A 25,733-nucleotide genomic window follows, 5' to 3' on the forward strand; every position below is an offset into this window, starting at 1 on the left:
AGAGCGAGAGGGAGAAGCAGGCTCTGAACCAAGCAGGGAGCCCGATACGGGACTGGATCCCAGGACCCTGGGATCATGACCTGAGTCAAAGGCAGATGCTTAACGAGTGAGCCATCCAGGTGCCCCTTATTCACACTATTTAAATCACAGAGGTAACCCAAATGTTTATCAATGAATGAATGGATGGATAAGCAATGGAATATTATTCAGTCTTTTAAAAAAAAATTTTGACATATGCTATAACTTTGATAAACAAACATTGAAGATATTATGGTAAGTGATATAAGCCAGTCACAAAAAGACAAGTACTGTATGATTTCACTTATATGAAGTACATGGAGTAGCCAAAATGATAGAGATGGAATGGTGGTACCAAAGGGCTCAAATAGGGGGGAATGGGGAATTGTTATTTAATGGATAAACAGAGTTTCAGTTTTGCAAGATGAAAAGAGTTCTAGAGATGGATGCATGGTGGTTATTATACAACAATGTGAAAGTACTTAATACCACTGACTTATACACTTAAAAATGATTAAGATAGTAAATTTTATGTTATTGTACTGTGATAAAAATATTAGAAAAAATTAAATGTATGTCTCTTTGATTTTTTCCACCATCTTCTTTCCCATCCTTCCTTCCTTTTTGATTTTTTTCCTTCCATTCCTGGTCCCTGATAACAACTGAACTGATTTCTGCCCTTATAGTTTTCCCTTTTTCTAGAATACGATATATAAATAGAATCACATGGTAGGCAGTGGACTTCTGTGCCTGGCTTCTTTCATTTAACATTACACTGTAGGGCCTCAATCTTGTTACTGCATGAATCAACTTTGTTCCTTTTTATTACTTGTGTTGTATGGATGTACCACAATTTGTATATTATTTTCCAGTGGATAGACATTTGGTTGGTTTCCAATTTGGGGTTTTATGAATAAATCTGATGTTAACATTTACATACAAATCTTTGTGTGTGAGCTACTTATAATTTTTAATTTTTTAAAGTTATTTTTTCTAATCTGCCAGCATTCCAAATAGTGGAACATTAGTGGTCCTTCCAGTCACTGAAAGGTAGGAGGTGTCAGGAATTGATGAGGGCCAGTTCAAGTGGTTTTAACTGGATGTCACTCTAAAATCTCCCCTTTATCCCCATTCTGCTTTGGTATTCCATTCAGTTCCAAATGCAGTTTTCTGATCTGACTCACATCTTAATTCCAGGCACTTGTTAGAAATTACACTGGTTGCAAAATGGCAGGAAGAAAAGATCAAATCTCTTTTGGATTTAAATTTGGAATGAAATGGGACTTTTGTTTAAATTCAATAGAAGCAGTTAACAAAGGAATAGAGACTTGAAAGATGTTTCATTAAAATTACCCATAATGCTACCCTGAGTGATTCATGGTTTTGAGCATTTAAATGAGTCATATTCATCCAAAAGCCTAAACTAATTTCTATTGTAAATGAAGTTCTTAGGGAAATTCTATTAACCATTTAAGCACCATGCAAATTCTCCCCAGCTCAGGTTCTACCTCCTTCATGAAGGAGGCTCCTACCTCAATCAATTTTCCCTTCTCTGATTCTCTGAGTTCCTATTGACAATATAATACTACTCATTTGCTCTCTTATATAAGGTATGCCTCTTTATTCAATTCAGTGTGTGTGGAGATGCCTGGGTGGCTCAACCGGTTAAGTATCTGCCTTCAGCTCAGGTCATGATCTCAGGGTCCTGGGATCGAGCCCTGCATCGGGCTCCTGGCTCAGTGGGGGGCCTGCTTCTCCCTCTGCCTGCAGCTCCCCCTGCTTGTGCTCTCTCTCTCTCTCTTTCTCTGACAAATAAATAAATAAAATCTTAAAAAAATAATTCAGTGTGTTTGTGTGTATGTTTATGTGTATCTTTGGGGAGAAGGGCTCTTTTCTTTCCATCTGGTATCAGCCATCAGCTCCAAGGTAAGCCAAGATGGGTGCTTACAAGTACATCCAGGAACTATGGAGGGAAAAGCAGCCCTATGTAATGTGCTTTGTTTTCAGGGTGCACCACTGGTAGTACTCCTAGTTCTCTGAGCTCCACAGGGCCTCCCCACCTCACTCAACCCACCCAACTGCCTGAGAAAGTGCACAGACGGGGGTATAAGGCCAACCAAGGTTATGTCATATATCGGATCCATGTGCACCGTGCTGGCTGCAAATGCCCAATTCCTAAAGGTGCTACCTACAACTAGCCTGTCCATCGTGGTGTTACCAGCTAAAGTTTGCCTGAAGCCTTCAGCCTGTTGCAGAGGAAAGAGCTGGACACCACTGTGGGGCTCTGAGAGTCTTGAATACTTACTGTGTTGGCAAAGATTCCACATACAAATTCTTTGAGGTTATCCTCCTTGATCCATTCTACAAAGCTATCAGAAGAAATCCTGACACCCAGTGGATCACCAAACCAGTCCACAAGCACAGGGAGAGCAAGAGCCGTGGCCTTGGAAAGGGTCACAAGTTCTGCCACACTATTGGCTGTTCTTGCTTTCCGACATGGAGAAGACACAGTACTGTCCAGGTCTACCATTACTGCTAATATAAGTAATGTTGTAAAGTTCTTACCTAATAAACAATTTAGGACAGTCAAAAAAGAAAAAAAACATTTCATCTCCAAAAGGTCAGGGATCACAATCAGAGCACATTAGAACAAAAAGAATCGTATAGAGATTATTTTATTCTTCATGATTAAACAATTACGAAGCTGTTTCCATATGTTGAGTGCCTTCTAAGTGCCAGGAAGTGTGCTGGCCAATTTATTTATATTTCATTATTTAATTTAATCTAATCCTTACAACAACCTCATATTAAGGTGGCATAAGCAGTGGTAAAAAGATGAAATTTAGGGCACCTGGGTGGCTCAGTTGGTTGAGCTGCTGCCTTCCGCTCAGGTCATGATCCTGGAGTCCCGGGATCGAGTCCCGCATCGGGCTCCCTGCTCGGCAGGGAGTCTGCTTCTCCCTCTGACCCTCCTCCCTCTCATGCTCTCTGTCTCTCATTCTCTCTCTCTCAAATAAATAAATAAAATCTTTAAAAAAAAAAAGATGAAATTTAGAATCAGACAGAATTGGATTCTAATTTCACCTCTGTTGTTTACTATCTGTGTGGTATTAAATAAGTGTCTTAACCTCTTAAAGCTTTTGCGTTAAGTGTTAACAAGAGTCACAATACCTCCATCATAACATATTACTAAAAGGACAAATAAATATAATGTACGTAAGATGTCTAATACCTAGGAAACTCTCAAAAGTAAGAATTATATTGCTTATTTTATGTAGATAATGAAATTGGGGTTCAGAGAGGTGAATTAATTTGTTTAAGATCACTTGTAAGTGGCTGAGCCAGGTTGAATTAAGACAGCCACTCCATACCTTATCTTATAAATGCCCATTTCTTTTTTTTAATTTTTTAAAGATTTTATTTATTCATTTGACAGAAAGAGAGAGAGAGAACAAGCAAGGTGGGGAGGGGCAGAGGGAGAAGCAGGCTCCCCACTGAGCAGGGAGCCCAAGGCGGGGCTCGATCTCAGGACCCCAGGATCATGACCTGAGCTGAAGGGAGACCCTTAATGATTGAGCCACCCAGGTGCCCCTAAATGCCCATTCTTACACTTCTTTACTCATCCCTATAACACTTGTTACACCTAAGTAGTTAAATAAGGTGTACTTGTGGTAGATTAGTTGAAGGCAGAGATATTAACATCAGTAATTAGAAAAGGCTCTCTCTGTGCACCTTACTATCGAAATAAGATTGGTTAAGCTTTCAATTCCATCCCCTGAGGAAGTTCAAATTGCACTGAGATTTCCAAGTCTTAGATGGTCCACATTCCCATGGCCTCCTCTGCTCCTGGGTTTCTGCCTGTGTTATCTTGATCTCATACCTGAGATAGTCTTATGACTAAAGGCAGAATCTTCTGAGAGGCTGTCATACCTCCCTTTTCCCAAGGAGAGCTTCACTCCCAGTAAGGAGATGACCACTCACACTGGGATAGAGAGACCATATAGACAAATACTATCACAAACTGTCATACCTTCCATTTGTTCTCTTAAAAGCCCATTTATCTTTCCTAAAGCCCATTTGTTTTCCCACAGAAGCCCTTTCTCCCTACTCCCTTTCCACTATGAAGTTGGCATACAAACCTCTATCTCTAGCTGTTTGGGGAACCTCTTCATCTGAATGCTCCCCCACACAAAATAAACTTTTCTCCTGTTATTTTGTCTACTTTCGGTTAATTTGCAATTCCCCCCCCATCCGTATCACTGGAATTAAGTTGGCAGAGGGAACATTTTTCCTCCCAACAAAAGTTTCATGTATCTCATACATGTACATGGAATAGACTTTCTTAAGATCTGAGAAGTAAAAAGGGACAGTTGGGTTTCAATTATTGTCTTTCTTATGAGACCATGCGTCCTTCCCTGACACCTAAGTACAGACTTTTCCAGTCAAAGTCATCAAGGAGTCCAGCAGACAAGGTCCTTCCTTTTACTTTATTTTTTTAAAAGATTTTATTTATTTATTTGACACAGAGAGAGAGAGCACAAGCAGGGGGAGCGGCAGGCAGAGGGAGAGGGAGAAGCAGGCTCCCCGTGGAGCAGGGAGCCCGATGCAGGGCTCCATCTCAGGACCCCGGGATCACGACCCGAGCCGAAGGTAGATGTTTAACCAACTGAGCCACCCAGGTGCCCCTAGGGTCCTTCCTTTTTTAAAAAAAAATTTTTATTGTTATGTTAATCACCATACATTACATCATTAGTTTTTGATGCAGTGTTCCATGATTCATTGTTTGAGCATAACACCCAGTGCTCCATGCAGAACGTGCCCTCCTTAATACCCATCACCAGGCTAACCCATCCTCCCACCCCCCTCCCCTCTAGAACCCTCAGTTTGTTTTTCAGAGTCCATCGTCTCTCATGGTTCGTCTCCCCGTCCGCTTTCCCCCCCTTCATTCTTCCCCTCCTGCTATCTTCTTTTTTTCTTTCTTAACATTTATTCCTTTTAATAAACACCTTCCTTCAAAAGCAGTTGTGCCTGTAAGTAATGCTTTCTATTAAATATATTTACAGTTGTCAGTGTACTCATGGGCATATGCTTCATTGTGTTCCACTGGGGTCTTACTGTTCTCTGCTCCTCATGGCATACAAAGTAATCTCATTGAGGGACTAAAAGGGCTGCATGATTTTCATATGGTTTGATTGCTTTGGGGGTGAATCGTATGCTATAGAAATATTTTCGGGGCGCCTGGGTGGCTCAGTCATTGGGCATCTGCCTTCAGCTCAGGTCATGATGCCAGGGTCCTGGGATCGAGCCCCGCATCAGGCTCCCTGCTCAGCAGGAAGCCTGTTTCTCCTTCTCCCACTCCTCCTGCTTGTGTTCCTGCTCTTGCTCGCTCTCTCTCTGTCAAATAAATAAATAAAATCTTAAAAATATATATATTTTTTCATATTTAAGAATTTGTGAAGAATTTTCTGAATATCTTTCTCTCAAAAATTTTTATCTTTCTCACCAGAATATAAACTCCTTGAGATAAGTGGTTGGTCCATTTTATTCATTCCTGTATTCCTAGTATATAAAACTCAGGACCTAGCACATAATAGGTATTTAACAAATATCTGTTGAATGAGTGATTGGATGACCTCCCATCACCATTCCTACTGCCATGATCTCTCTCTCACAGTCCTTTATCTGGGCTGGTACATCAGCTTCTCATCTCCTTAGGAACAGGCTCCACTCCTTCCATCTATTGTCATCATCAGTGTTTGCTTCCATATACAGCAAACCTATTTATTCTACTCCCCTCTTTAAAGACTTCTACTTACTTCCTATTTTCTGAGGGAAAAACACACACACACACACACACACACACACAAAACACAAGGAGAAACTCTTTAGGTAGTCCACAAGGACTTCTGTGATCTAGACCCGGCCTGCCTCTTGAGGTTCTCGTCCAATCCCCCAACATGATGCTCAGGGACCCCATGGTTGAGTGAGTCAGCATCTCACCATCTGATTAATAAATAGACTAAAAGTCAAAGTGGTTAATATGCCTCAAGTCACAGAGATTACATTCTTTACACTTTATCATTTGTCCTTAATGCTCCCTTTTGTTCTTACATTTAAGCCTTTCCTCTCCACAAAGCCCCAACCCTTCCTTTACACCTCAGCTTCTTTCAGAATATTCCACGTCTCCCAACAATCTTCACCCAGTTTTAGGTCCTAACCTCCTGGAATTTTAACCTCTTTTCTAGACATCTAGAATATCTGGAAAGAGCAGCTCTGGCCAGGGCCGGATTCCATACCAGGCAGGGCATGACCCAGCCTAAGAAGTTCCTGACTTGGAGCTTCTCATGGTGTAAAGCCAATTGGCTTTCTCGCTGAATTAATTTTATTAATTCAAAGTCCAACCCAATTATTAATTTATAATAAGCAATACAAGTAACCTGGCTCTTAATGGTATACTTTTAGCCTGAAAGAGTTAATAGGGCTTGCAGATTAACCACAGGGGAGCTTCTGGTCCTGTTCATTAAGACATTAGGGATTCCAGCAAGTGTTTGGAGCTACAAATAAATTAGTTTCCTGCTAAGTTAGCCATCTGGGATTGTGCCCAGGAAGGTTCTAAAAGTCAGAAAATTCTCATGATGAAACAACCTCTGCATCTCTAACAGCAGCTGCCAGGATCTCACCAGGTGATTTCCAAGGGTAGCCCCAAATAATGTACACCACAATTTGGCAAGCTTCAGTGTCAGGAGAACAATCAACTTTCCCTAAAACAACTGGGTTTTTCTTGATTCTTCCCTAAACTTGATTGGTTAACTGTGGCCTCTTATATATCTACACATCCTATACAAACCTAAAATATCAGGAAAATATATTTAATTTACTTGACCCAAATAACTGATGATTCTTTTTTTTTTTTTTAAGATTTTATTTATTGATTTGACAGTGAGAGAGAGCACAAGTAGGCAGAGCGGCAGGCAGAGGGAGAGGGAAAAACAGGCTCCCCAATGACATGGGGCTCAATTCCAGGACTGTGGGATCATGACCTGAGCCCAAGGCAGACACTTAACCAACTGAGGCACCCAGGTGCCCCTACCTGATGATTCGCAATTGTTTATCCCACCTGCCACCATTTCTTTCCAGAAGAATAGCATGTGTTTCTTTTGGTATAGCAAAATGAAAGCCAAGTCCCTGAAATTCTGGATATTTGGTAGTAGAGCAATCTTATCTTCTCTATATTATCTAACACAGATTTTCAGCTTCAGTTTGATCATCTGCATTAGGATAAACATTTGGATTTTTCTGGATTTCCACTCATAGACCAAATTCCTACAACTAAAGAACTACTGAGACTATCAAGCATCACTGGAACCATCCAGATTATTTCAGAAAGAAAAAATGCTTATGTCTAAATGACATAAAATAATTATTTTATTCCTGAATTTTTCTGTAGTAATGGAAATACAATAATATTCTATTCATGCAATGTTTTCTGAGGAAATAAGAGAACATAATTTCAGACATTAGAAAAAAACTCCCTTTACCTATGTTGTGGGAGAACACCTTCGGCAGTTGGTTCTTTAGTAAGGTGGCAAAGCATATGTGCAGTGATGCCAAGTCATTTTAACTTCTGCAGATGTCACTGAGGAGAGATGTTCACACTACTCACTGAGAATCTCATTGGTGTTTTGTGTGAAAATTTCTTATGCCATCAAACATCTCAGCAGAGCACAGTTCATAGACTGTGTCAGAGAGACATCTTACCAAAGAGATAGAGAATTTTAACTTTTTAAAATTGTGAAGAGTTTCATTTTCTAAGACTTCTTCCAGGAATGTAAAATACCTGGTTGGTAAAATTTAAAATCCTGTCAAATCATGTCTCTGGTATCATAAAAATCTTTTCTTTGCTAGATTCAAGCAGTAAAATTTATGACTTTTCAAATAAATAATGTGGTAGAAAATGGTTTCATGGGAGTCTCCAAATGACTGACAAGTTTTAAGGTTGCAGGCTAGATGATATCTCTTGCTACTGAGGTTTTTTCACAAAGAGGAGAAATTTCCACAGGAGAATTCTAATAAGAAATGGAGTCTCAGCCCTTTAACTTCTTAAGGAGTGAGTCTAATGATTGGAGGAGATATGTGGATACCAGCTTATCAATGCACAATTGATTTGATTCTATACATCCTTGAGTACATTTTTCCTCCCATATTTGTGTGTGTGTGAGAGAGAGAGAGAGTGTGCATATGCATAGGGATAGTGTACTTAAACTGGATGAAGGTGTATAGTCAAGGAGTATACTTTTATTACCTCATCTTTAAATTTGATCTTATCTTCTCTGCATTATCTACACACTGATTTTCAGTATCTAGGTAATATAATATCTTGAAAGGATGATGTTGTAAGAGTTAGATTAGCTTTTCCAAAGTGATTTCAGCATTTTAAACCAGACTTTTTCAATTGAGATTCTGTGACAGAATCAAATCCTATAAAAAATTTGAATGACTATTTTCTTCACTCCGAGGATGGTACTTAGCTAGTACCATTTTATTTTTTTTTTTAAGATTTATTTATTTATTTGAGAGAGAGAGAGAGAGAGCATGAGCAGGGGGAAGGGCAGAGGGAGAGAGAGAGAATCCTCAAGCCGACCCCCACTGAGTGTGGAGCCCAATGTGGGGCTCGATCCCAGCTAAGATCATAACCTGAGCCAAAATCAAGGGTCGGCCATTTAACCAACTGAACCATCCAGGCACCCCTATTTAGTACCATTTTAGATGCATAGAAAGAAGTCAATTCATTACATACAATGAATACCTTAGGGTATATATGTGTATTTATACATGCATTTTATATATTTATAAATGTGTAATATATATAATTAGATAAAGTTCTGTAATACATTAAAAGTACAAATTATAATTTTGTTATATATAAATAAAATCACACACACACAATTCAGAGAATGGATAATGACAGTAGTAAAGTTAGACTCAGGCTGTCTAATACACTGCAATAGAAATGCAATATTTTAAAAAATTATTTCACATCTATTCTGTTCATGTAATTTTTACTTCTACACAACAGTTGTATTTTAGCCCATTTCACAGAGGCAGAAACTGAGTCTCAGAAGGTATGGTACTGGTCTCCAAAAAGAGCTCCTCATTGAACCATATATCCTGGTATTCTGGACTGAGACTCTTTTCAACTAATAGAATGTGGCAGATATAAAGCTGTGTGTCTTGTGAGGTTAAGTGGGAAGAAGTCTTACAGTTTCAGCCTTAATCTCTTGGAAATTAAGGAGCCACTTGGAACCCCAGCATTGGTTTGAAGATTATTTTAAGCCTAAGACATTTGAGATTCAACAGATGCAGAAAGAAGCCTTCTCTGAGTGTCTGTTATCTAACGAAAAACAACTTCTGGGAAATGAGGCTGCCATAAATTCCTTCTTTAGAGTTAATCTATTGCCAAGAGGAGGAACTAGCATAAACCTACCATTGATTCCCTCTCTAGGAGTTTTATGGCCCTGAAGAAGACCAAAAGACCACTCATACCTGAATAGACAAACATTATCACAAGTTTTCTTATCTCCTGTTTGTTCTCCTAAAACCCCATTTGTCTTTCCTAAAGAAAAGTTTCTTTTCTTTTCTTTTTTTAGCAAATTTTTAAAGATTTTATTTATTTGAGAGAGCAAGATTTTTTTTAAGATTTATTTATTTATTTGAGAGAGAGAGCATGAGCAGGGGGAAGGGCAGAGGGAGAGAGAGAGAATCCTCAAGCCGACCCCCACTGAGTGTGGAGCCCAATGTGGGGCTCGATCCCAGCTAAGATCATAACCTGAGCCAAAATCAAGGGTCGGCCCTTGCTCATAACCTGAGCCAAAATCAAGCGTCGGCCCAAGAGCATGAGCTGAGGGGAAGAATAGATGGGGAAGGAGAAGCAGACTCCCTGCTGAGTTGGGAGCCCAATATGGGGCTTGATCCCAGGACCCCGGGATCATGACCTGAGCCAAAGGCAGACACTCAACTGACTGAGCCACCAGGTGCCCCAGAACTTATTTATTCCTTATGAGCATTTCCCCCTCCCTTTTCTTTACTAAGTTGTATATATAAGCCTCTAACTTTACTCATTTAACCAGCCAGCTACTTCTTTTTTTGGCTACTGTATATGTAAACCTTTTTGCCCCATTAATCTGCCCTTTTTTTTTTTTCAGTTTAATTTGCAGGCCCCTGGATAATGAACCTGGGAGGATAGAGAAAAAGTATTATCTTCCCAACAAAACACTATCTCTTAGAGCCTGAGCCTCCAATGCAGAAGTCCAGCTGTCCTGAAACTACCCCTCTGTGAGGAAGTCCAACCTAACCAGGTGGATAGGCCAGGTATAGAGAGAATAATGCCAGCTCATAGGTACCAGGCTTGTGAGTGGAACAGTCTCGGGCCCTCCAAACCAAAGAAGCCAGCGGCCAATACTACAATGATTCCACATGGAGAAGAATCACCCAGTGGAAACATACCTGAATTTCTAACCTATTAAATTGTGAGGCATAATAAGATGATTGTTGTTTTAAGTCACTAGGTTTTGGGTAGTTTGGTATATGGTAGTAGGTAACTGTGACAAGGAGGTTAAGTGGCATGTTCTAGATTTATAGTTTCTTAGCAGCCAAGCCAGAAGAAAGCCAAAATTCCTAACCTGCTGTTCCCGAGCCAGCTTTAACTTTGAGGCACTGAAATACCTCATGGTGAGAGTTCAAAAGCAAGAAATGCTCACTGTCCCCAGGACCCCTGGGCACCATCTCAGTGATTAATTCTCCTCTGTAACATTCTGCTTTTATTGAAAGAAGATAACCATGATGACTGTAATCCTATCTACCATTTTATACCTTAGTTTGATTAACTTCACAAATTTTCCCATGGGAGTAGCTTGATAGAGGAAGAAGAAAAACGTTACTGTGATTTGGGGTTGGGACAGTTTGAAACTGAAGAGAACGCCCAGTTAAACTTGAATTTCAGATAAAAAACAAATACTTTTCTAGTATAAGTATATACTATTCAATATTTGGAACATTCTCATGTTTTCAAAAGTAGCAGGCATTTATCTGAATTTCAAATTTAACTGAGATTCTTATATTTAATCTGGCAGCTCCTGGTTAGGGGAAGTTTATGGGAAAAGGAGGTTGAGGTTGTAAAGAAAAACATTTTTTTTTACTTCACAGTATTTTCTAGGGCCAGTCCTTTGTAGCCCATTATTTTGTCCAGTAGTCCACTTATCCTAACATACAAGAGGGTGTGGCAGCTTTAATGCTGAAACATTCCCGTGGCTGGAAAAGCACTCAGATTCTCTGCTTTGTGAAAAGTGAGTTGACAGCCTTTATTCCATGTATAAAGCATGACTTATACCTTTCTGCATGACTTATCAAAGGCCACATGTTTGAACTTGGAGCATAGCTTGAGATTCAAAAGCATACAAGAAAGTCACAAAGCCCAAGTACTTGACTCATAAAGAGACTTGATTATAACTGTGTGTAAATTAAGATGAGCAATTTGAAAACTTGTTAGAAACTCACAATAGCAAGAAAGGACAGCTGACCTTAAATAAGGTGACAGCAGAACTATAAGACAAACATATCAAGAATTCCAAAAGCCATTTGGGTAAGAGTCCCCCACCACCACCCACCACTTCAATTGTTCCTGTTGGCAAAACTATCAAAGTCAATACAAACAGCAGATACATCTTGGTGACCTTAAATCAATGAGAGAGTACATAATTTAGTATATTTAGTTGAAGAGGGAGAATAGTGTACAGCCATCTTGAAAAAAAAAGTTTACATTTTCAAAAAATTTCATGGGGAAGGACTGATGGTTAAAACATAAACTTCTTTGATTGATCTGGAAAACTCACATATGTGAATTCCTTAAAGATGTCCCATTAAAAGAGGTTTTGGGTCTAAGACTATGTTTTTGAGCTACAATGCAAACACACTTCTGTGACATGGTCCTTTGGCATATTCTCTCGGCACCTGTTTTCATGTAAGGCATTAACATGTCAGAATAAAGAGAGAGAGAAAGAAAAGAATGGGAAGGGAAGGGAAGAAAGGACGGAAAGGAAGGAAGGAAGGAGAAGAAGAAAGAAAGAGAGAGAAAGAGAGAAAGAAAGAAAGAAAGAAAGAAAGAAAGAAAGAAAGGAAGGAAGGAAGGAAGGAAGAAAAGAAAGAAAGAAAGGAAAGAAAGAAAGAAAGAAAGAAAGAAAGAAAGAAAGAAAGAAAGAAAGAAAGAAAGAAAGAAAAGAAAGGAAGGAAGGAAGAAAGAAAGAAGAAAGAAAGAAAGAAAGAAAGAAAGAAAGAAAGAAAGAAAGAAGAAAGAAAGAAAGAAAGAAAGAAAGAAAGAAGAAAGAAAGAAAGAAAGAAAGAAAGAAAGAAAGAAAGAAAGAAAGAAAGAAAAGAAAAGAAAAGAAGAAAGGGAGAGAGAGAAGAGGGAGGGGGAAGAGAGGGAGAGGAAGGAAGAAAGGAAGGAAGGAAGGAAGGAAGGAAGGAAGGAAGGAAGGAAGGAAGGAAGGAAGGAAGGAAGGAAGGAAAGGATGAAGGGAAAGAGGGAAAACAAAGGTCCAGAATAATTACAAGCATTACCAAGAGCCCTAACCGTGCCGTCAAAATATGCCACCTTCAAAATGTTAATGTTAGAATGGCCACTTCAGCAAGAGAAATGCTGTGAAAATAGGAAGGAATGTTTGTGGAAAAATTAATTCCAGGAAATAGTCTCTTGTTTAAAGAGCGCAGACCAACAGGAAGATGATGTTCTGGATAGTATTTCCTGACTGTTACTCAGGTTGTGATTTTGCAGCATAGTAAGCATAGCTTCGGCTGATAATCCTGGATAATGAACGAATGTGTGCTCACCAGCAGGCCTATCTTTTCCTTGGCTCGGAATTTAAGAATATGCAAGGGAGAGCAGTGCAAAGCTAGTCTTTCTTTTATGATTTATTACACTGCAGCCTACTAACAAGAAATGTGCTCTGAAGAAGTTTGGGTCGGGTGTTAGGAATCTTTGCCCTAGCGCCTAACCAAAATTTAGTCAAATTCACTTAGCTAGTGACCTCCTCAGTAATTTGAGCACTATTGGAGGAAGCTGAATTTTGGTACTGCACGAGCTGGACCAACAGCATCGGGGTCACCTGGGAACTTGTTTGAAGTATAAATTCTCATCCTCCCCCATTCCCCACTCCTGCTGAAGCAGAAACTCCAGTAGTGAGTTCCCATAATCTGTGTTTTATCAAGCCATCCATGTGGTTCTGACACTGCTAAGGTTTAAGAATCACTGATTTAGAGAATTAAGGATGAGTAATAATTTTTGTGGTATTAGAAATCCCATCATCACTCCAAGAATATGAACTGTTTTTGTGTTTGTTTGGTTTATACCTAAAACTTTCTTCTATCTTCCTTTTCATATTTTGGTATATATAACTATAATTGCTACTTTTCATGAGAACTACTGCAGAATCCAAGGAACAAGGGAAGTCATAGGATTTCCCAGGTAATAGGAGCAAGTACTAAGTGGGGCTATTCTTGTCAAGAAGGGCTCTTCACATTATGATTAGTGGCTGAGAGCCTTCTTAGATCCCTGAGTCATGTCATCTGTCCCCCAATAGCACTCCTATTTCCTTCCCGGGAAGGGCTGCCAGATACAGCCAAAAAAAATACCAGATATCAAACTAAATTTTAACTTCAGACATACAGCTATATTATTTTCCTAAGTTTTATTTATTTAAGCAATCTCCACACCCCACATGGGGCTCAAACTCATGACCCTGAGATCAAGAGTCACATGCTCCACTGACTGAGCCAGCCAGGTGCCCCATAAACAACTAAAGTATGTCCCAAGCAATGTTTATGATATACTTGTACTTAAAAATTATTACTTGTTTATCTGAAAATTGAATTTAAGTTTCCTGATTTTTTTTCTGGCAGCCTAATCCCAGGGACAGTGAAGAGTATAAGTAAAGAGAAGCCTCTGAAGTTTAAATCAATTTAATACATACACATGTAGGTCCTCTATGAGGTAATAAAAGCTAAAGAGTATTTCTACCATATCCTTCATTATTAATGAAATGATTTGCAAATAGGTGGCTTTGGAAGTGAAGTCCAAGACTGTTCCCATCTATTCCCCCACCACAGGTTGCCAAGTTATTATACTCCTTGCCCTGAGGGGGAGGCAGGGCTGGGGTCATGGGGAGTACCTACTTACTTGTACCTGCATGTGTAGGAGACCAGAATATGCCACCCCAAATATGCCTCTTTGGCATAAGGATTGTTTTAAACTGATTATTATGGGAAATAGCAGATAGAGGAGAAGCACTAAAAACAGAGCAGAAGCTACACTTTTGTAAGGGAAATTTACATTTATAAAGGAAATCACCATTTGTAAAGGTATCTCCCTCTCTGTACCGGGAAAAGGAGGAAGACTCTAAATCCTGGCTCTAATCAGTGGAGAAGGAGATGGATTAAATCTGCATAACAAACCTTATCATTGTTTAGCTACTTTTATTAGTCACCTCCCCAAACTTGCCTCTCTCATACCCCTTTTCCTTTGTTTTAGCTGAAGATGGTATTTAAGCTCAAGTTCCAGCCACATCTTTGAGTTTACCATCTCTGAGCTCTTCTGCACACACATGAGATATACATGCTAATACGTTTCTGTTTATTTCTTATTAGTCTCTTTTGTAACTGGAGCCACAGCCAAGTATCTAAAAGGATAGAAGGAAAGTTTGTTTTTTTTTTTCTCCTCTACGTATATGTGGAATGTGTGGGTACACATGTGTGCATGGCTTGGGGTAGAGAAGAAAGCACTCAAAGACCATTTCTAGCTGTATTATTTGGGATCAGATGCTACAATGCTCTTTTCTCAACCACGAAATAGGGAATTACCTCATAGGGCTTTTGGAACCTCAAATAAAATAGTATTTCTGAAAGCACTTGGTAAACCATGAAATAAAATTCAGCATGATATAGTAGAAAGTGCATGGGCTCTGGCATCAAATAGACCACAGAATGAATCTTAGTTCAGAGATATATAAGCTGAGTAAGTTATTTAAATCCCTGAATGAGTTTCCTCATCTGTAAAGGAGGGATAACAATGCCTACCTCCAACACTGTTATTAGGACTAACAGAAATAATGTAGAAAAAGTTACAGGAACAAAAGAGGCACCATAGGCAGTACATGAGCCTATATATTATGAGTTAAAGTTTTGGAAATTTGGATAGTATGAAACTCAACTTCTTTTTTTTTTCTATAGGTTAATAAGTACCTATGATCTGATTTTAATAAAATCAGGCTCTGATTCTTTTCTTTTAAAAGTAATTAAAGGCAGCATAGATTTTTTTTTTTAATTTACTGCCTCAATTGCAGGATCTGATGCCCTCATTAATGATTTAAAGAGCTACTTAGCATGTATTAGAGCAAAGTGACCAACTTAAATAATTTACAGTCAGCTTAGATTACTCTCTTACACCCAGAATGGAAGCAACTCATATTCTCTCCCTAGGAGATCTAAGGCTGAGGGTATTTGATTTGAATATATTAAGAAGAAAAAAACTCAATCTCCATTAATTTGCAATGGAGTAATTTATTTGTTAATATCTATTATTAAGGTCTATTTGCAATTGGATTAAATATATAAATATATCTATGTCCTGATGTGTATCAGGATGACAGAACGGTGTAGGGAAGTGGTGTCCAGTTGAGCCCACTGTTCAAGTTTCTCGTGAATGATGGTAACTATCAAGTAACTTTATAGTAACTATCAAGTTAACTACACAAAGCAATTATATTGAGTTACAATGAATTATATCATATAGACATATTTCACTATTGATTGGCCCATCCTCCCACATCTCACCATCCTTAGGAAAAGAAATTTTTAAAAACAGATTAGCAATGTATATGAGAAGTATATTTTTTCCAGAGGAATCTACTATAAAATGCAATCTTGAAGAAAATCACACCTGACTTGTGTCTAATGAATATTTTCTTTTTCAGCTTCAAATTTTTGATCACTTGACCATTTTCATTTTGTTTTGTTTTGTTTTTACAATTTGGCCTTTATTCATCCAGAAAGAAATGACATATACACACTGAGTTCTAAATGTTCAGATGTGAAGAGTTTAAAAAACAGGCAGCCACACCACAAACCCTCACCTAAAACTGCATGGAGAGCCCCAGAGTGTTCATTAGTTCCCTGCATCACTGTCAAGTACTGCAGACTACAGCCCCAATAGTTCTAGAAATGACTTTTATTTTTCTGAGTCATAGTGCCCTAATCCAGAAAAAGAGGGAAGTAAAGGATGGGGGGCATATATTAGCTTATTAGAGCTGCCATAAAAAAGTACCACAGACTAGGTGGCTTAAACAATAGAAATTTATTTTCTCACAAGCCTAGAGGCTTGGTGTCCAAGTTCAAGGTGTCGGGGGGGGTTGGTTTCTCCTGAGGCCTCTTTCCTTATAGATAACTGCCTTCTCCCTGTATCTTCACATGTCCTTCTCTGTGTGTGTGTTGATGTCCTAATTTTCTCTTCTTATTATGATACTGGTCATACTGCATTAGGTTCTACCCATGTAACCTCATTTTATCTTAGTTTCCTCTTTAAAGGCCCTCTCTCTAAATACTATTGCAGTTGGAAGTACTGGGGGTTAGGACTTCAACATATGAATTTTGGAGAGACATAACTTGGTCCATAACAGGGCTTGACTTACCACTTCCTTTTGCTTCCTTGGATTCTGACCAAAAACTAGTGTCCACCTGGCCACCCTCCACCCACCCTGACCCTACTTCCCAGGGGCTTATGTTGCCAATCTTCTTCCCATCAAAACCAGCCTGGTTAGTATGTCATCTCCTTAGAGCCAAAGAATCAACTAGCCTTGTATTAGTTACTTATTGTGGCTGTAACAAATTACCATAAATTGAATGGATTAAACCAATACATCCATTATGTCACAGTTCTGGAGGTCGGAAGTCTGAACTGGATCTCACTAGGCTAAAACCAAGGTGTCAGCAAGGCAGTGTTCCCTCTGGAGGCTCTAAGAATCATCTATTTACTTGCCTTTTCCAGCTTCTAGAGGCCACATGTATTTGTTGGCTCATGACCCCATCCTCCAATCTCAAAGCTAGCAATGTCAAGTTGAGTCCTTTTCATGCTACCATCTCTCTGATTCTTTCTTCTGCCTCCCTCTTCCACTTATGAGGACCCTTGTCATTACATTGGACTGATTAAAAACTATATTTGTTTCCTAGGCCTGCCACAACAAATGACCACAAAGTGGGTGGTTTAAAACAGAACATTGTTCTGGAGACTAAGAAGTCCAAAATCAAAGGGTCAGCAAGGCCATGCTCTTTGTAAAGGCTCTAGGGGAGGATCCTTCCTTGCCTCTTCCTAGCTTTTGGTGGCTGATGGCAATCTGTGGCATTCCTTGCTATTCAATATATAAAACTTGTTCCCAGTTCATAACTCTTGAGTGATCTTCCTCAGACCATGCAGCCCCATTTCTTCCCCTGCTACCTTATGACTCTCTTCATTTACCACCTTCCTTCTTGACAGCAGAAGCTTTACTTCAGGCACTTCTCTGTTTGCAGAATGTCTTATTATTCCCATTCAGACTAGTCTACTCAAGCATGCAAAAGCCAATATATTTCAATGTTTTCCCCCTTAAACTTGCTCTAAACAAGTGATAGTCCATCTAATTCTGACACACTATTTATATGTTCACTGACCATAGATTTTTTATAAAATGGTTATAAATTCTTTGATACTCCTCCCAATGAATGGTGAAATTTATATTCCCTTAGAATCTGAGCCTGTGATTACTTTGACCAACGGAGAAAGGTGGAAGTTACCTATGTGATTTATGAGGCTCAGTCATAATGGGGATTCCACTTCTGCTTGATCATCTTGGAACACTTGCTCTTAAGAGGGTCCCTTTCAAAATATTTCTTCTAGGATCCCAGTTGCCATGCCATGAGAAGCCCATACCACATCAAGAAGTAACATGTAGCTGGTTGACAGTCTCAGCATCCCTGTTAAGCCCATCTTCAGCCATCCTAGCCAAGGGGCTAGAATGTAAGTGAAAAGTCATCTTTGAAGATGATCTTCCAACCCTAGTTATTCTAGTCTCCAGCTAGTTGGATCTTCCCATTTAAAGTTGTGGGGAAAATTTCCTTGTTTAATGCTTAACTGATTTCTAAAAATGGCTTCTTTGGTCACACTTTGAGTTAATCTAATTAGCTTCCATGAAGGTGTATTTCCTTTCATTTCTTTTTACTTTCCTTTAATTTTCCTTCCTCTCTTCTTTCCTGCCTGCCATCCACCATCCCTCCCTTCTTCTTTCCCTTCCTTCCTTTTTTTCCTTTTTAATTTACCCTCCTAGAGGTTGAAAGCTGAAAAATAGCTAACCACTTTGCGTAGTCCAGCAAGTGGTGTGCTGAGAGTCTCATGAAAGCTGATTGTTAAATTGTCAGGGATTTTACAAACCAGCTGACATCACATTGGTAGTTTGAAATTGGCCAACATGCAAGTATTTACACCATGGAAATAAGCAAATGATAGAAATCAGAGCTATGATTTCTAGAGATTGGTTTGGTAAACATTTACCAGCATGTCACTGACTTCCTTCAAAGACGACTTCCACAAAGTAAGTGCCATTTTTCTGGAACCAGCACAAGAAGAATAAGTTGTATTTGATTCATACACCTTCCAATGTCATTGTATCATAGACTTTCTGAAATAGTTTTTTCCCCCCCAGAGCAAATACTAATAGGAACTATTGAAAGAGGACAAGATATTTTGGCAGCCTGTCTTTGATAGTGTCTATGCTAATAACACACTCAGCTATTGTGATCAAAGAAAAACCCAGTACATACACAGTATGTTTCCTGAATTTTATAGTATATACTTCAGTTTTATTTTTCAAAATTCCAGGATATAGTCAGGGTTGTAAGTTCAAGCCCCATGTAATCTAGAGATTACTTAAAAAAAAATCTTAGGGCACCTGGGTGGCTCAGTCAGTTAAGTGTCCAAAACTTGGTTTCAGCTCAGGTCATAATTTCATGGGTTACGGGATTGAACCCCACAGGCTCTGTGCTCAGCAGGGAGTCTGCTTGGGATTCTCTCTCTCTGCCCCTCCCCCCCTCGCTGGCACTCTCTCTCTCTCTCTAAAATAAAGAAATAAATCCTTAAAAAAAAGAAAAAGAAAATGGTATCAGATTTTAGATTTGTTCAGTGAGCTTTCTATACAACAAAATTCTATTAGGCACATATAAAACAATCACTTTTTCCATTTACGTTTGAAATAAATTCATTAATTCTATCCACTGAGTTTAAAATAATATAAATTTATAGTTTGTAATATAGGAGAGAGAGAGAGTAAAATGAAGGATATCTGATTTATATATTTTTTTAAAGATTTTATTTATTTGAGAGAGAGACAGGGAGAGAGAGCATGAGCAAGGGGAAAGGGCAGAGGGAGAGGGAGAAGCATACTCCCCACTGAGCAGGGAACCCAGCACAGGGCTCAATCCCAAGGCCCTGGGATCTTGATCTGAGCTGAAGGCAGAGACTTAGCTAACTGAACCAAATAGGCACCCCCTGATTTGTATTTTTACTTCTGTCACTAAGTGAGACTTTCTAAGCAACAGTTTTTATCTTAAAAAAAAAAAAGGGATTCAACATTATAATCTATAAGGCAACTCCCAACTTTGAAATGCTATGATGATTGGCTACAAACACATTTGCAAAATGAGGTGAAACTTACAAGTAATTTTCAGGTTAATTAAGGTCAAAAATACTTTTAATTCTTTAGGATTCCACTTGTGAGTAGAGTGAAAAGTCTAAAGATTTTGCTGAAAAATATTAGTGAATTTGTCTTCAAAAGACAAGGTAATGGGATAAATTGTGGTATATTCACACAATGGGATACTACTCAGCAATAAAAATAAACTACACACAAGAATGTAGGTAAATTTCAAAAACATTATGCTGAATGAAAGAAGCCAAACTCACAAAGATACATATTCTGTGTGTGAGTACATCTATATGAAGTTCCAGAGCAGGCAAAACTAATCTCTGGGGATAGAAATCAGATTGATGGTAGCTTGGTGGGGTGTTTGTGATTATCTGGGAAGGAGCACAAAGGTCTTAAGAAGTTGGAAATACTCTGTATCTTGACAGACATGTAAGTTACATGAGCATGTACATTTTTCCAGTGGATAAAATTACATTCTTATATCAGCATATTTCACTGTAGTTATAAATTATACTTTAATTTTAAATATTAAAAAAGATGGCCTAAAATTTATAATGTATATTAAGATTATAAAAAATTGAGAGTTTAGGGGTGTCTGGGTGGCTCAGATGGTTAAGCATCTGCCTTCAGCTCAGGTCATGATCCCAGGGTCCTGGGATCGAGCCCCGCATCAGGCTCCCTGCTCAGCAAGGAGCCTGTTTCTTCCTCCCTCTACTGCTTGTGCTCTCTTGCTCTCTGTCAAATAAATAAAATCTTTTTTTAAAAAATTGAGAGTTTATATGGTTACTTCTGTTAATCACTGTGCTTCTGGGATTCTCAATGAAAACTGATTTATTGAAATAATTTATGGCCGAGAAATACAAATGCTATTTTTTAATTGAAGTATAATTAATATACAGTGTTATATTAGTTTCAGGTGTACAATATAATGATTCAGCAATTCTATATATTTCTGAGTGCTCATCAAGGTAAGTGTACTCTTAATGCCCTTTATTTATTTTACCCATCTACCTCCCCTCTAGGGACCACCAGTTTGTTGTCTGTATTTAAGAGCCTGTTTTTTAGTTTGTCTCCTTTTTTATTTTGCTTTGTGTCTTAAATTTTACATATGAGTGAAATCATATGTCATTTGTCTTTCTCTATCAGACTTACTTCACTTAGTATTATACCCTCTGGGTCTATCCACGTTGTGGCAAATGGCAAGAGTTCATTCTCTTTTTTTTTTAACTAATAGTCCAGTGTGTGTGTGTGCATGTGTAACATTTCTTCTTTAGCCATTCATCTATTGATGGACACTTGAGTTGCTTCCATATCTTGACTATTGTAGATAATGCTGTAATAACCATACATCTTTTCAAATTGTTTTGATAGTGCTTTCATTTTCTTTGAGTAAATACCCAGTAGTAAAATTACTGGATCATATGATAGTTCTGTTTTTAATTTTTTTAAGGATCCTCCATACTGTTTCTACAGTGACCATACTAAATTGTATTTCCACAAACAGTGAATGAGGGATTCCTTATTGTCCACATCCTTGTCAACACTTGTTACTTCCTGTCTTTAATATTTTAGCCATTCTGACAGATATAAGGTAATATCTCATTATAGTTTTAATTTGTATTTCCCTAATGATTAGTGATGGTGAGCATCTTTTCATGTGTCAGTTGACCATTTGTGTATCTTCTTTAGAAAAATATCTGCTCAGGATGCCTGGGTGGCTCAGTTGATTAAGCAGTTACCTTCGGCTCAGGTCATGATCCCAGGGTCCTGGGATCAAGGCCCATGTCAGGCTCTCTGCTCAGTGGGGAGTCTGCTTCTCCCTTTGCCTCTGCCCCTCCCCCCCACTTGTGCACTCTCTCTTTCTCTCAAATAAATAAATAAAATCTTAAAAAAAAGTGTTCAGATCCTCTTCTAAATTTTTAATTAGATTATTTGATTTTTTGGTATTGAGCTGTATAGGTTTCTTTACATTTTTTGGATATTAACCCCTTATTGGTTTTACCATTTGCAAATATTTTCTCCCATTCAGTAGGTTACCTTCTAGTCTTGTTGTTGGTTTCCTTTGCTCTGCAAAAGCTTTTTGTTTTGTTGTAATCCCAATAGTTTAATTTTGCTTTTGTTTCCCTTGCCAAAGGAGACATTTCTAGAAAAATACTTCTATAGCTGATTATCAAAGAAATTACTGCCTATGTTTTCTTCCAGGAATTTTATAGTATTGGTTCTCACATTTAGGTCTTTAAACCATTTTGAATTTATTTTTGTTTATGTTACAAGAAAGTGGTCCAGTTTCATTCTTTTGCATGTAGCTCTCCAGTTCTCCCAGCACTATTTGTTGAAGAGACTGTTTCCATTGTATATTTTTGCCTCCTTTGTCATAGATTAATTGACCATATAAGTTTGGGTTTATTTCTGAGCTCTCTATTCTGTTCCATTGATATATGTGTCTATTTTTGTGCCAGTACAGTACTGTTTGTATTACTACAGCTTTGTAGTATATCTTCACATCTGAGATTATGACACCTCAGTTTTGTTCTTTCTCAAGATTGCTCTGGCTATTCAGGGTCCTTTGTGGTTGCATACAAATTTTAGGATTATTTGTTTCAGTTTAGTGAAAAATGTCATTAGTGTTTTGATAGGGATTGTGTTAAATCTGTAGATTGCTTTAGGTAGTATGGACATTTTAACAACATTGGTTCTTCTAGTCCATGGCATGGGATGTCTTTCCATTTGCTGTGTCATCTTTAATTTCTTTCATCAGTGGTTTATAGTTTTTGGAGTACTGGTCTTTCACCTCTTTGGTAAAGTTTATTCCTAAGTATTTTATTATTTTTGGTGAAGTTGCAATGGGATTGTTTTATTAATTTCTCTTTCTGCTATTTCATTATTAATGCATAGAAATGCAACAGATTTCTGTATATTAATTTTGTATCCTGCAACTTTACTGAATTCATAATCAGTTTTAGCAGTGTTTTGTTGGAGTCTTTATAGTTTTCTACATAGTATCATGCCATCTACAAATAGTGTAACTTTTTTACTTCTTTACCAATTTGGGTGCATTTTATTTCTTTCCTTGTCTGATTGCTGTGGCTAAGACTTCCAGCACTGTGTTGACTAAAAGTGGTGAGACTGGACATCCTTGTCTTGTTCCTGATCTTAAAGGAAAAACTCTCAGCTTTTCACCATTGAGTATGACGTTAGCTGTGAGTTTTTAATATATGGCCTTCATTATGATGAGCTATGTTCCTTCTAAACCTACTTTGTTGAGAGTTTTTATCCCGAATGAATGTTGTATTTTGTCAAATGCTTTTTCTGCATCTATTAGGTTGATTATATGGTTTTTATCCTTTCTCTTGTCACTATGATGTATTAAGTTGCTTGATTTGTGACTACTGAACCATCCTTGGGTCCTTGGAATAAATCCCACTTGATTGTGGTGAATGATTTTTTTTTAATGTATTGTTGGATTTAGTTTGCTAATATTTTTGTTGAGGAGTTTTGTATCTATGTTCATCAGAAATATTGGTCTGTAGTTTTCTTTTTTTATAGTCTCATTATCCAGTTTTGCTATCAGGGTAATGCTGGCCTCATAGAGTGAATTTGGAAGCTTTCTTTCCTCTTCTGTTTTTTGGAATAGTTTGTGAAGAATAGGTATTAACTCTTTAAATGTTTGGTGGAATTCACCTGGATTTTTGTTTGTTGGGAGTATTTGTATTACTGATTCAATTTCATTGCTAATAAATTTCAAATTTTGAAACATTGCTAATTCATTTCTTCCTGATTCCATTTTGGAAGGTTACATGTTTCTAAGAATTTATCAATTTCTTCTAGGTTTTCCAATTTTTTGACATATAATTTTTTGTAATATTCTTTTATAATCCTCTGTATTTCTGTGGTGTCAGTTCTTATTCTCCCCCTTCATTTATAATTTTATTCATTTGAATCCTCTCTCTTTCCTTCTTGATGAGTCTGGCTAAAGGTTTATCAATTTTATTTATGTTTTCAAAGAACCAGTTCCTGATTTCATTGATCTGTTCTATTGTTTTGGGGGTTTTGTTTGTTTCTTTCTATTTCATTTATTCCTCTTCTACTCTTTATTATTTCCTTCCTTCTACTGGATTTGGGCTTTTTTCCTTCTTCCTCTTTCTCTAACTCCTTTAGGTATAAGGTTAGGTTGTTTGCTTGAGACTTTTCTTGTTTCTTGAGGTAGACCTGTATTGCTATAATATTCCCTGTTAGAACAACTATTGCTGTATCCCAAAGATTTTGGACCATTGTGTTTTCATTTTCATTTGTCTCCATGTATTTTTTTATTTCTTCTTTGGTTTCATGGTTGAACCATTCATTGTTTAGTAGCCTGTTATTTAACCTCCATGTGTTTGTGTTTTTCCCAGACTTTTTCTTGTAATTGATTTCTAGTTTCATATTGTTATGGTTGGAAAGGATGCATGATATGATGTCAATCTTTTTTAATTCATTGAGATTTGTTTTGTGATATAACATGTGCTCTATTCTGGAGAATGTTCCATGTGCACTTGAAAAGCATGTATATTCTATTGTTTTAGGATGGAATGTTCTGAATATATCTGTTAGGTCCATCTGGTCCAATGTGTCATTCAAAACCACTGATTCCTTATTGATTTACTGTCTGGATTACCTATCCATTGATGTAAGTAGGGTGCTAAAGTCCCCCACTATTATTGTATTATTGTCAATGTCTTCCTTTAGTCTGTTAATAGTTGCTTTATGTATTTAGGTACTCCCATGTTTGGTGTATAAATATTTATAATTTTTATATCCTCTTGTAGGATTGTTCCTTTTATTACTATGTGGTGTCCTTCTTTGCCTCTTATTACAGTCTTCGTTTTAACATCCACTTTGACTAATATAATAAGTATTGCTACGCCTGCTTTCTTTCCACTGCCATGTGCATGTAAATGTTTTTCTATCCCTTCACTTTTAATTTGCATGTGTCCTTAGGTCTGAAATGAATATAGCCCAGGCACTTTTCAAACTGCTGCTTCTGTGCCATATCTCAGCTGGTTTACTTGTTTTGCTGGCTCTTTTAGGTCAGGGACTCAGTTTCCTATCATCACCCTCCTAAGCCCACTAATTTTTAAAGTAACTGGAGTAACGTAACTGGAGTTAAGCCCTACTAATTGTAGCAACTCTGAGAAGTTAAGCCCCACTGGTTTTAAAGACCAAATGTTATGGAAATCCATCTTCCCTCCACAGGTACCCCATGCCTGGGGTGCCTGGCCTACAGTCTGATCCTCTTGCTTGTAGTGTCCCTGGGTCTCTGTGCTTTGGGGTTATTCTTGCCAAGAGTTTGGTTCCTGACTGTGTATCTGCCTCTCCTACCCTTTTCTATGTGGCTTCCTTTCTACAATTAACTGTGGAAAGTCTGTTCTGCTAGTTTGGGGGTCATTTTCTGAGTTTTGTACTGATGTGGCTGTTATCTTGGTATGTCCTTGAGATGAGGTGAGCTTAGGATCCTCCTACTCTGCAATCTTCCCAGAAGTCTACAAATGCTATTTTTAAAAAATTTTAAAGATTAGATTGTTTTGCTTTTCAATTATATGTAAATATAATTTATGCTCATTGTATAAACTTAAAAACATAAAACAGCTAATGCTCTCACAGTCACAGCCTTTAGGATGAACAAATATCTGTTCTATCAACCCAGAAAACTATAGATGTGGATATTAGCAAAGGCATACCACTAACTTCTTGCTTGGGTGGGTGGGGAGAGGCTAGGAATAGTAGTGTATATTCAAAGATAAGGATCCCTTTCACACATTGGCACTTCTCTGCTGCCCTGTAAATGGTGTCTACTAGGAAACTGAGTTTATTCCATGTCACTGTGAGCTTCTCTTCGAGGGCATCAATGATCATCTTAGTATTTGGAATCTGACCCAATGAGCCTTAGCTGAATTTCACATT

The 25,733-nt window shown here is 38.0% G+C and overlaps 1 pseudogene; it reads left to right on the forward strand.

Moving 5' to 3' along the window:
• The first annotated feature begins 1,954 nt into the window (after nt 1-1,954).
• Nucleotides 1,955-2,557, forward strand: LOC123839193 (large ribosomal subunit protein eL15-like; annotated as a pseudogene).
• The last annotated feature ends 23,176 nt before the right edge of the window (nt 2,558-25,733 follow it).

This window comes from Mirounga angustirostris, unplaced genomic scaffold, assembly GCF_029215605.1.
Source record: "Mirounga angustirostris isolate CCGP_5_RB_7025 unplaced genomic scaffold, mMirAng1.0.hap1 SCAF_3, whole genome shotgun sequence".
Taxonomy (NCBI): domain Eukaryota; kingdom Metazoa; phylum Chordata; class Mammalia; order Carnivora; family Phocidae; genus Mirounga; species Mirounga angustirostris.